Source organism: Suncus etruscus, chromosome 5, assembly GCF_024139225.1.
Source record: "Suncus etruscus isolate mSunEtr1 chromosome 5, mSunEtr1.pri.cur, whole genome shotgun sequence".
Classification (NCBI taxonomy): Eukaryota; Metazoa; Chordata; class Mammalia; order Eulipotyphla; family Soricidae; genus Suncus; species Suncus etruscus.
This window is the reverse complement of record NC_064852.1, coordinates 14,388,302-14,401,456: the sequence shown is the minus strand read 5'-3', so window position 1 is coordinate 14,401,456 and position 13,155 is coordinate 14,388,302. Positions and strand designations below refer to the sequence as shown.

The 13,155-nt window shown below is 43.5% G+C and overlaps 1 pseudogene; it reads left to right on the top strand.

Moving 5' to 3' along the window:
* Positions 1-727: 727 nt before the first annotated feature.
* LOC126010296 (uncharacterized) lies at positions 728-877 on the top strand (annotated as a pseudogene).
* Positions 878-13,155: the final 12,278 nt, after the last annotated feature.

Sequence of the window (13,155 nt, the reverse complement as noted above, 5' to 3'; positions counted from 1 at the left end):
TAAAGGGACAATTTTGCAGAAAATAAAAAAGATGAAAGACAAAGTTAAGATGACTTAGAAGAATAAAAACATAAAGGAGAACGTCTAAAAATAGGAGATTTAAATATGAATAAGCTTGGAGGAACAGTCCCAGAGGTACAATATCCAACTAACTGGAGATTTATTGAGAAAGCAAGAATAAATAATATCAATTTAGAAGCCTACAGAAATAGGGGTTCTGGAAAATAAATGTCACCCTCAAAATAAAAGAAGAAAGATTTTCAATAATTAAAGGATATGATGTTATAGATGAAAGAAAAACTCTCCAGACCAATGTAACAAGACCCACAATTAGGTATTTCATTGTGATTATTTAGAACCTTAAGAATAAGAGAGATACTTTAAAAATAGAGACATCCCAGTGAGGAAGAAAATGGAGTATAAAGAATTAGAACCCATCTAGCATTCAGTCTCACAAATGAAGCTCTAGAAACTAGAAGTTGTGAAGCAATAAATTTACAGGAAATAAGGGGAAATCATTTTGTACCAAGAATTTCATCTAGCTGCCTTCAATTAACTATGAAAGCAAAATAAATACATTTTCACATAGACAAGATTTAAAAAAAAAATAGGCTCCTTCAGTGCTCTTTCTCAGGATGTTCCTGCAAGATATGAGACAAGGTATAAAATCAAGACAGACAAGTACCTGAGCCAGAGGAAATGAAATCTAGGCAAAAACAAAGGGGCAATAGTTACTTGGCAGGGGTGATTTCATGATCAAAAGGTGGTTTCCCCAGGGTGAGTCTCGCCCATTGCTGACCCCTGCGATTTCCCCAAATGTGGGAAACTTAACTGCATAATTTATGGTAGTGGGGGACTGTGTTTGCGCTCTCCCCTGAAGAAAAAAAAAACACAAAAAACTGGGGGCTGGAGTGATAACACAGCCACAGCCGTAAGGCATTTGCCTTGCATGTGGCTGACCCAGGATGGACCTGGGTTCAATCCCCATGTGGTCCCCCAAAACAGGAGTGATTTCTGAGTGTAGAGCCAGGAGTAAACCCTGAGTATCACCGGGTGTGGCCCAAAAAACAAAAACAAAAAACAAAGGGTCAGGGAAGGAGCAATGTCAAGATGACTGTGTAATCAGGCAGGCCTGCAGGAATCATCGGGTATTGACAGAATTCTGTGCCCTCATGAAAAAAAAATAATGACTGATGATCTGAATAATTATTAAATTAGAGGAATTTTATTTATTTGCTTTTAGTTCATGGGCATGTTTGAGGATGGTATTGTCTATGAAATAATTTTTCTTAAAACTTTGCCTAGGTAGGGGCCAAATCAATATCACAGCATGCCTTGCACACAATTAATTTGGGTTTGATCCCTGGCACCCCATGTAGTACCCAGAACCTGCCAGGAGTGATTTCTGAGTGCAGACCAAGGAGTAACACCTGAGCACCGCCAGGAGTGACCCAAACCCAAACAAACAAACAAAAAATATTGCCTATGATGCACAAGGGTCAGAGCACTTACTTGCCTGTACATAGCCAATCTGAATTTGATCTTTGGTATCACATAGAGTTCTCTGAACCCTTCCAGGAGTAATCCCTGATTACAGAGTCATGCGTCAATGCTGAGTATTGCTGGGAGCAGGAGTCCCAGTAAATCACAAAACAAACAAAAACCAATGCATATACATCAATAAAAAGCCACCACTATAAAGTACTATCTATTGATATTTTTTCAACATAAAGAATTTTACACACGCTCAGGTTTGAACATAGGGTAAGTGCTCTTGGTACACCAATGATCTCTCCATTGCTGAGGTAATTTATTCTACAGTGTCTGTCCCATCTGCTTGTCTTTCCTACCATCTATCTTGGGGTTTGGAACATGGAACCTCAGTCCTGACACCCCTCAACCCTGTGTGTCTGAGCAAGTGGATCTCTCTGGGTCTCGATTTGCCCAGCTCTCATTTGTGCCTCAGAATAGAAGGTAATGCAAGTGGTTTGTGCAGACATTCGGGGTGGGGATTAATGAAGCATCTATATTTCTTTCTCTCACAGGTTTACAGAAATGTGTATAATATAAGATGCTGGGGAAATGGGAACTGGAAATGCTCCTTAAATGGCCACAGTGTCATATGTGCTCCTGGCCAAGTGTCCCTTGACTGCTCTCAAGGAGAAGCTTATGTTTTTGCGTTGAATGACAGAATTTGTTCAGCCTGATGCAAGTTGGAATGCAAATTGGATTTTAAGAAGCTTCACCGATGTGGGGTTTGGCTTGCTTGCTCCAGGGGCAGGGACTCTCTAATACCCTGGGGCCTGGCACCTTGTAGAGGAGGGGTGAAATATGGGGAAATTCATTTGAGGAAGTTGGGACCACACTCAAAGATCTTCCTGGTAGTGCTTGAAGGAATCATATGAAATACAGGGGTTTGAACTACGATGAGCATACAAAGAAAGCATCTTAACCTTCGGAATTAACTCAATGCCCCTCTATTTAAAGATTTTAAATTTATTCCTGTTTATTTGAGCTTCGTTGGCTTCTATGATAGTTTTCCATCTAATTTGCTGTGTTCCTATTGGGGTGTCGACATTGAAGAACTTGGAGGTGTCGTGTGCCTGCTCCAGGAACTTAGGCTCTATGGATCTGGGACGATGATTTAACATGGCGGCAGCTTTGGATGTGGGTGTGACTGCCTGGTCTGCTAAAAATATGGGGGGTGCGGGTTGAGGCTGCCCACCCCTCACTCCAAGAAGACCTGAGTTTTCATTCCCAAACCACCCTACCTGGCATTTTTGTTGGTTTGGTGGCTTTGCAGAAATTAGTCGGAAGCAGTGAAGTTGGGCCATTGACATAGTGGAGATTATGGAGTGTAAATGCAGTTGCCAGGGCTTCCACAAAGTGCAAACTCAACCTACTCCCTTCCTGAAACCCCTAGTATTTTTTGGTTTTGGTTTTGGTTTTTGGGCCACACCGGTGACACTCAGGAATTACTCCTGGCTATGCGCTCAGAAATTACTCCTGGCTTGGGGGACCATATGGGACACGGGGGGGGGGGGGTCTAGGGGGAATCCAACCTTGGTTCGTCCTAGGTAGACGCCTTTACCCCTTACCCATAGCTCTGGCCACTGAGGCCCTTGGTTTTTAAAAAGTTCCCAGTAGAGGCCACCAGCCAGCCAATTATTGACAAAGTTGCTGTTGTCATAGCAGTAGAGTGGGCAAAAGTTGATCCGGCTGGTAATCAGGCTGCCAGGCTCACCCTGAGTGCTTGGTGCTCCTCGGGAGTCACTGAGAGGCTCAGATCAACAGGAATCACCCCTGTTGGACCTCAGAGATTGGTTGATCAGGGGTGCTGCTTTTTCAAAGCCAGGAAAGAAGTGCATGCATCCACTTGATTGAGTTAGTTTCTTGTCGATGTAGGGAAGAGTGAGTGCAAAGTTTCCAATTGAAGGTAATAATATTCTTCTGTGCTGTGACAGCTTTGGGGGTCAAAAGATGGGCCAAAACTCAGCTGAGGGAGGCATAAACTGTCTCTGCAGGGACTAAGGAGAAGCTGTTTCCTTGATGTTCTAGAAACTTCCGGCATTCTTTGGCTGGTAATTTCTGCCTTTACTTCCTACGTCAGAAATATAGCCACCATATCTCTCTCTCTCTCTCTCTCTCTCTCTCTCTCTCTCTCTCTCTCTCTGTCTCTCTCGCTCTCTCCATCATTCTTATACCAACTTCTTTTCACCCTGCACTTCCTATGTCCTGTGTCAGCACAGTCACAGGTCCAAAAGTCTGAGCCCAGGAGTCATGCTCCAGCCTCCCACGGGGCTTTTGAGACAGTAAAGGGAAGAAACAATTAGGTTTTGTATTTACTGTTTTAAAGTAAACGGTTTTGAGTCTTCATTTTTTTTATGACCACCCTGAGGCCCAGGTTGTTGGGGAAGGCAGTCTCCCAGTTTCACACCTGTGCAATCTTAGGGCATATTAGAACTAACTGCCCTCTGACCTCTTAGGGTGACACATGGCTGCCCTCTCCCAGATATATGAAATAAGCCCTGAAATCCTCATGGGCTTGGAATTTAGAGCTCACGAGTAGGTCTCCCTCTTAGCACAGCTTCCTCTGCTAAAACGAACCAAGCAGAGCACCATTTCTAAGGAGATGTGCCACTGTCTTTTTCTAAATTTATTTAAACACTATGGTTGCAAAGTTGTTCAGAATACAGTTGTTGTTTTTTCCTTTTTCACTGGTACAAAGTTGCTCATGATTGAGTTTTAGTCATACAATGTACAATACTCTTCATCAGTGCATAATTGCAGACACTAGTGTTCCCAGCTCGCCTCTTGTCCCCAGCCCCATCTGCCTCTAGGGCAGATATGTGTATATACTCTTCCCATTTTACTTTTTGACACCATGGTGTGTGATATTATTACTGAAAGGTATGTGCATATCACTTTACCTCCATTCAGCACCAAGTTCTTCTCCAGAGTGCTCATTTTCAACTCTCATTGTCCTAGTGGTCTCTTCTCTGTCCTAACTGTATTCCCTAGCTCTTTGTGAGTGCCACTATCATAGGAAAAAACTAAACACAGAAGAAACACCTCAGCAAAACCATTAGAAATCCAAGGCCACAGAAGGAGGTAAAATGTGTCCTGAGAGGACCCTGTCTCTAAGAGCTATCCAGAAAATAAAGATCTACTGAGAAAAGTGTTACTCCACCCTGGATTTAGGTGTAGCTACCTGAGACCCACCCATTTCTGGGAGGGGTCTTGGGAACCAGATATTATGTGTGACTTTACCTGCAAGACCCGGCCCATTCCTGGGAGGGGTCTTGAAATAGGTAGATAAACCTTTGAGCGAGGGGATTAAGGGTCGGCCCTGCTGGGCTCTCGCTCTGCCCTGCTGCGCTCTCTGGCTTTTGCGTCTTGGCCTCTTTTGGTCTTTGACCAGGATGGAGGTCAAAGGAAGATGGCTGAAAGGAGTTAAGATTCAGGGCTAAGAATGGCGGAGTGCTTAAAAGGTTATGAATAAAGATGATGCTTCCTGATGCCTGCCTGTGAGTGAGTTCTATACCCGCCGTTCACCTAACCTGGAACCCGCCGGCTGAATGGGGGTTGCTGAGCCACGTGGCCTGGGATGGCATCCACTTCCATCCAGCCCCATTGTTAATTATTTGATTCTACAAAAAGTATAGCTCAGACTAGTTAGAAGTTGAAAAGAAAGGGGCCAATGATGGGGGCTGGAATGATAGAACAGCAGTAGGGCGTTTGCCTTGCAGGCAGCTGATCCAGGACGGACCTTGGTTCGATCCTGGGTGTCCCATAGGGTCCCCCAAGCCAGGAGCGCTTTCTGAGTGTATAGCCAGGAGTAACCCCTGAGCGCCACTGAGTGTGGCCCAAAAATAAGCAAAAAAAAAAAAAAAAAAAAAAAAAAGAATGAAAGGGGCCAATGAAAGCAGCAACACAAAACTAGAGATGACAGCTGGGAGAATACTTGTCTTGCATGCAGCCCACTTGGGTTAGATCTCTGATATCCCATATGTTCCCTCGAGTCCTTCCAGGAGTATTCCCTGAGCACAGAGCCAGGAATAGGCCCAGAGCACTGCCAGGTCCAGCTCCCAAATCAAATAATTTTAAAATAAAATAAAACAAAACCGTGTCACTCAGTGAGAGATACAGAAAGGTTAGGACTAGTCTGGGTGGACAAGAGATGACAAAGGTGAGTGTGGGGGGCAATTGCAGATGTGGGGATGATCTTAAAGGTGGGGCAGGCACATGGTACAGCATTGGTGAATGGCAGCCTGCAGACATGGTGACAGAGACCACAGATTCCCAAGCCAAAAATGCTGTATCTCAGAAGGGACTATGGCATTCTATCCCATCGTGGTCTCAGTTCATATGACAATTTTGTTTTGTTTGTTTTCTCAGTACAATAGGTGGGATCATTATAAGACACTTCTTATAAATCGTGCTAGTATTACTTAAAATTCATTTATTACTAAACTCTGGTGCAAGATTAAGATGTCTGGAGTGTAGAATCAAATAATTAATAATGGTGGTGGATGGTGAAGGATTTCTCTCTGCCACCCCATTCAGCCGGCGGGTCCCAGGCCCAGGTGAACGGCGGAATCAGACTCATCCAGAGACAGGCATCAGGAAGCATCAGCTTTATTCACGCCCTATCCACCACATGTGTGTGGCCTCTCTCATAACCTTTCAAGCATTCAGCCATTCTTTAGCTAGCCCTGCGTCTTAACTCCTTTCAGCCATCTTCCTTTGACCTCCATCCTGGTCAAAGACCAAAAGAGGTAAAGACCCAAAAACCCGAGAGCCCAGCAGGGCAGACCCGCTAATCCCCCGGCTCAAAGGTTTATCTACCTATTTCAAGACCCCTCCCAGGAGTGGGCGGGGTCTTTCAGGTAAGGTCACACCTAATATTCAGTTCCCAAGACCCCTCCCAGAAATGGGCGGGTCTCAGATAGGTACACCTACATGGAATGCTCTAGAAAATATGTTAAAATGGGATCATCTGCCTCAATGGATTATCATTTCTTTGTGATAGTAGAGGTGAACATTTTTCCTTATTTAGAGAAAAAAAGTTAATACAAATTATCCTTAATTTGTGCAACATTTCAAAAGACTACTTAAGAAGACAGTACAGCATTGTACAGTATGGACTTATACCATTTAAATTTCCCACGATGGATGATTCTGTGCCACTTTTGTGACTGGATGTTCTCAGGGCTGTATAGCTAAAACATGGTGATGTAGTCTCTCTGTCATAGTGCCTCTAGTCCATTTGAATTTCCCATCTTTAAAGTGCTTTCAATGACTCTTTTATGTGGTCGAAGGTTTCATTAGTTGCCCTTGGTTGCCGTCATGCATACCAGCCCCAAAGATGGAGGTTGGCAAGTCCCAGTGGGCCACAAGAGCGCATTGCCACTCACCCCCTCATTGAATTGCAAGTGGTTTCATAGGGCTCATGGCCAGACACTGATGCTGCAAGTGGGCTGAGAAGTTTAGACTGGCAGCTGGCAAGAAGACAAATATGCCTTCAGATGCCATCAGTGACTATGCTGCTGCTGTTTACCTTTGAAGTATCACCCCGAGCAGAATTATACCAGGCCGTGATTACACAATGAAAGGTTAGAAACTGACTTGGAGGGGCTGAAGGAAAACAGAATATGATGATAATGCACTAAAATACAATAGAACTATTCTCCTCTAGGAACCCATATCCAAAACTTCTGGAAGAGGACTTCTCTCTCAGACACACACCACTCCCTTTTTTACCCCTTTCCTTCTCTCCCACCCCTCTCTCTACTTCTTTTCCCCCTTTCTCTCTCTCCCTCTCCCCTCTCCCCATGTACATAATATGTCATTAAATCATTGTGGAGACTGGGAACTTTTATCCACACTTTATCCCCACACCCAGCTATGAGGACATAGGAGAAAGATCCACGTGAAATTTTAGAGGCATCCCAAGGTGAGAGACCCACTGAAACTGGAGATATGATTCTTTTGTGCCCTGGGATAATAGATTGATACTTGGTAGGCTTTGGGGGTACTCAGAGAACCTTTTCTGCATTAACCCCACAGCCAAAGGAAAGAGATGGGGCATCTGTGAGGTCTGCTTTCAGGCAGGAGTGAGGGGTGTAAGAATCCAAGGAGACCGTGGCTAAAGCTCTCATTTCCACCATCCCATCCTTGCCACCCCAAACGGTCCCCTGAGCACCACCAGGACACAGTGCAAGAATTGGTTCCTGAGCATTGCTGGGTGTCGCCAAATAAACCCTCCCACACACTGACTTCTAGGACCCCTTTTCTAATCAGCAGAGCTGAGGAGAACTTGGAGTGTATTTTCACAGTTCAGCTGCTACTTCCACCTGGAGACCTGTTGTCTCTTCAGGAAGGACACTGAAATCTCAGAGGGATAGAAAGGGCAGAAAAAGAACATGGAGAGATGCAAGCGGGCCCAGGAGCCATGCCAATGATAGGGAATGTCTCCCAGCAGACTAGGCACAAGCAGGAAGGAGTAAAGCCTTTGGAATGAAGATTTGCTTGCTCAAAGGATCCTTTTTTGCCTCCCTAGGAATTTCTGACTTCATTTCCTCCCACTCGGGGACACAGCACAGGACAAAAACAATGCCTTGTTCTTTTCTCTCCTCTTCTTTGTCCCTCCAGTCCATGACTCAGGTCCATCTCCCACTTCTTGGCAAACTCATTAAAAACTGTATTCTAGTTTCGATCCCATGTTTGTAAGAGTGTTGACATTGATGGTTTTGATGTAGTTACCTCACCTTTCCGTCAGCAAAATCTTCAAGGTCCTTGATCAATAAATGATCTTACGTTACTTCCAGAGTGCGACCATCATTCCCCCACACAGAGAATTTGCATTATCATCCAGGGGAAGATTTGTCATCCATTTCCACTCTCCATCCCCTTATCTTATCTCTTACAGATGTGTGAGTTCATCTTGTATCTGTTCTTTCCCCAGGAACCTACTTAACTTATCATAATACCCTCAAGATTTATCCAAGTTGTAGCAGACTGTGAGATTTCATCTGTTCTCATCTGAGGAGTGTTCAAGACATAAACGGACCACGGCTTCCTTATCCATTTATCTGTTATTGAGCATTTGGATTGTGTCCATATTCTGTCTAGTGTGCTCGGCAGGGGAATGAACATAGTGGTGTGTAGATCTTTTCACATTAGTCTTTTAGTTTGTGGGTGTAGATGCCAAGAAGTGGGATTCCTGGGTCATGTGGAAACTTTCTTCTTAAGTTTTGGAGAAATCACCAGACTTTTCCATTGATACTGGGCCAGGCAACTTTTCCACCCACAATTCTTTTATTTTTATTTATTTATTTTGTTTGTTTATTTTTTTTTTTTTGGCCACACCTGGTGGTGCTTAGGGGTTACTTCTGGTTCTGTGCTCAGAAATTACTCCTGGAGGCTGAAGGGACCATATGGAATGCTGGGGATTGCACCTGGGCTGGTCACAGGCAAGGCAAACATCCTCCCTGCTGTGCTATGACTTTAGCCCGCCTCTTATAATTCTTTTTTATTTTTATTTAATTATTTTTGGTTTGGGGGTCACACCTGGTGGTGCTCAGGGGCTACTCCTGGCTCTGCACTCAGAAGTTGCTCTTGGCAGGCTCGGGGAACTATATAGGATGCCAGGATTTGAACCATCATCCGTCCTGAATCGGCTGTGTGCAAGGCAAAGGCCCTTCCACTGTGCTATCTCTCCTGCCCCTCCCTCTCACAATTCTTGAGGGTGACTTTATCACCACATTGCCTTTGGCAAGGAGGAAGGGAAGGCCTGGGGGATATGAAGGTTCAGATATACTAGTCAACTGCAGAAAAAAGTAGTCTGTCAAGGCTCAAACAATTCTAAAGCAAAATTCTTGTGCCCTAAAAGGCAGGTTGTAAAGATTTGGATTCTCAGTGGGACCCCCAGGGGTTCAGGGCACAAGAGTTTGCCAACGGATAAAATCAAGCATCTGCTGAGAGCAATTTCCGCAGCCCATGCTGAGTGAGGAGACAAGGAGTTGAGTTTAGAGATGCCCTCCACGATGAAGAGGCTGCACACCGCCAGCTGTGAAGCGAGACCTCATCAGAGGGAACCCTGTCCAGGACAGCTGCAGTGCAGGTTGCAGACCCACTGCTGAGAAACTACCCAAGGGGTTCAAACTCAGCTTTTCTTCTGTCTGCAGGGATTTATATGCACACAAATGCCAAAAAGCACTGATGTAAAAGGCAGATTTGTTAGAGGTTGATCAACAGGATGAAGCATCAGTAACAGGAGGACCCAACCCCATAAGACAGACCCCTTCACTGGTCTTCCAGGAACAAGGGTCTCCAAGGAGCAAAGAGGGTAAAAGGCAAATGCTCTCTGACACAAAATGCAGCCCCCTGGAGAGGGGTCACCAAGCAGGATTCTTGAGAGTTTTATTGCTTTGAGGGCAATGCATGTTGGGTCACATCCAACAGTGCTTAGGGTTTACCCCTGACTGTCTAATCAAGGGTCACTTATGAAGATGCTCAGAGAATCATAAGGGGTACAGATGATAGAACCCAGGTTGACAATATGCAAGACAAAATGTCTTCCCTTCTGTACTCTATCTCTCTGGCCAATTCTTGAGGTCTTGCTTTCTGTACAATTAAAATTTCCTAAGTATGTATATGTGTGTATTGGGGAATTGGTGAGGATTATGTTGATGGCAGGGTTAAGGGATATTCTCTAACATTTTCTTTATTAAAAAATCCTAATAAATGGTATTTTTAAAAAGCAATATGAAAAGCAAAAGCTATTAGAAATACCAAGATGAATTTGGCAAAATCACAACTGTAATAGGGTACTTTACTATTATTGCATCATTTTGTCTTTGTCAAATCAAGTAGGCAAAAAAAGAAGGATAAATAGGGAAAATAAGAGTAATTTTATTAATAAGGTTATTTACTAGATAGATTTTAAAATCTGTAATCAACCTATATAGAATGCATCATCTTAATACATTCTACTTGCCTTAAAATCAATTTTGGGGGATTGGAGCAATAGTAGAGATAAGGCATTTGACTAGCACGTGGCCAATCTGAGTTTGATTTCTTGCAACCTGTCTACTGATCCCTGCCAGGGGTGAACCCTAGCACAATCAGGAGTAAGCCTGAGCACTGCTGGTTGTGCCCCCAAATTTTAATCCACAAAGAAAATTTCATGACTTTTCAAAAAGTAGGAAATTTAAGTTACATGAGGGCCTAGAGCAGGTGTCGGCAACCTGCGGCTCCGGAGCCGCATGCGGCTCTTTTGAAGGCTTGCCGCGGCTCCGGAGCCGATGTCAGAAAAAAAAAATACTGCTTTAATCTCAGCTCCGCTTCTCTCCGCTATATCTATAGCAGTGAGGCGGAGCTGAGGAGCGGAGCCAATGGAGGCAGCCGTACCTGGTGACGTATATAGCATTAAGGTAAGAAACAATATATGCAGTGTTATATTTGTTTTAAATGTTGCAATGGTTTTGCGGCTCCCAGTTTCCTTCGGAAACGGGTCCAAGTGGCTCTTTATGTCTGAAAGGTTGCAGACCCCTGGCCTAGAGTCTGTTTGTCTTGTCACCATCTGTCCTCACTCCTTTGTGTGGTACCTGCAGTCAATGCTTACTGTAGAAGGGGCCAGAGAGTGAGTACAATGGGTAGGGAACTTGCCTTGTATCTTGCTGATTTTGGTTGAATCCCTGCCACCACATAGTCTCCTGAGCACCACCAGGAATCATTCCAGAGCACAGAGTTGAGAGTATCCCACTACTGGATGTGGCCCTCCCTATATCCTTATACTGATTCTTCTCAAGGAAGCTACTACAGAGCTGATGTGGTGCAAGGGGTACATATAGCACAATCCTTGCACATGGGAGGCCCTGAGTTTGATCCTGAGAGTGGCCTGATGACTTCTGGACCTCAATTAACTATGGGCTTTGAAGTACCCTGGGGTATGACCCCAACAATAATTTTTAGGAAAAGCACCTACTTCGAAGTGTTGAATAAATATTTTTGGAAAATAATGGTCTCTTTTTTCATGCAATACATTAAAAAGTAGTAAGAAAAACTGGAGCCAATACAAAGTTCAGAGCAGTCAGAAAATAAAAGAAATCCCCCTTCCCTTCTACTCTGAAGTCAACTGCAATACAAGAGGATTTTTTTCCCCAAGAATTCTTATAGTTGGATTCTGAAATAATTTTTGCAAGATCAGATGTGTACACAAATTCACCAGGGAAATATTGTAGACAATCTCCTTTTGTTTGTAAAGATTCATAATTTGTAAAGCTATAGAAATTAAACTGTGTGATGTGGGTGTGGGAAGAGACAGTAGATAATAGAACAGAATAACTGGCTTAGGTGTCTACTAGCGATAAAGTGATATGCTTCAGTCACAATATTGTAAACCACAGGGCCTGAAAGGAAAAGAAAAGGGAGAGAGAAAATGAGAGACGAGAAGAAAAACGTCTGTCACAGAGGCAGGCAGGGGAGAGGGAAGGGAGGCTTGCAGAGAGGGCGTGGGAGGGAAGCTGAGGACATGGGTGGCAGGAAATGCGCACTAGTGAAGGTTGTTGGACATTATATGACTGAAACTCAATTATAAACAACTTTGATACTGTTTAAAAATAAACTGTATTGGGGCCAGAGAGATAGCACGGAGGTAAGGTGTTTGTTTGCCTTGCATGCAGAAGGACTGTGGTTTGAACCCCGGCATCCCATATGGTCCCCCGAGCCTGCCAAGGGCAATTTCTGAGTGTAGAGCCAGGAGTAACCCCTGAGTGCTGCTGGGTGTGACCCCCCCCCAAAAAAAATAAACAAAAATAAACTGTATTATGAACAACCTTGTAAATGATAGTGTTTAAATAAAGTCATTAAAAAAATCTTAAAAAAATAGATGTCTCCCAGGTCCTGTTATAGTCTCTAAATGAGAAAACGACCAAAACACGAGGCAACTGTTGAAACACTCAATAAATGCTATTGGAATATTACGTCCTATCTAGAAAACACAAAGTTAGATTTTTTTCCTTTTTTTTAAAAATATTTTTTTTTATTTAACCAACTTCATTACATACATGATTGTATTTGGATTTCAGTCATGTAAAGAACACCACCCATCACCAGTGCAACATTCCCATCACCAATGTCCCAAATCTCCCTCCTCCCCACCCAACCCCCGCCTGTACTCTAGACAGGCTTTCTATTTCCCTCGTACATTCTCATTCTTAGGATAGTTCAAAACGTAGTTATTTCTCTAACTAAACTCACCCCTGTTTGCGGTGAGCTTCATGAGGTGAGCTGGAACTTCCAGCTCTTTTCTCTTTTGTGCATGAAAATTATTATTGCAAGAATGTCTTTCATTTTTCTTAAAGCCCATAGATGAGTGAGACCGTTCTGCATCTTGCTCTCTCTCTCTGACTTATTTCACTCAGCATAATGGATTCCATGTGCATCCATGTATAGGAAAATTTCATGACTTCATCTCTCTTGACAGCTGCATAATATTCCATGTGCTACATATACAAAGTTAGATCTTTACCTTATTTTTATCCACAAGGAAAAGAATCTTCTGATAAATTAAAGTCCTACAAGTAAAGCATAAAAAAATTGCTGGAAGAAATAGAAAAAAAACTATATTATAACCTGGGAGGGAGATGA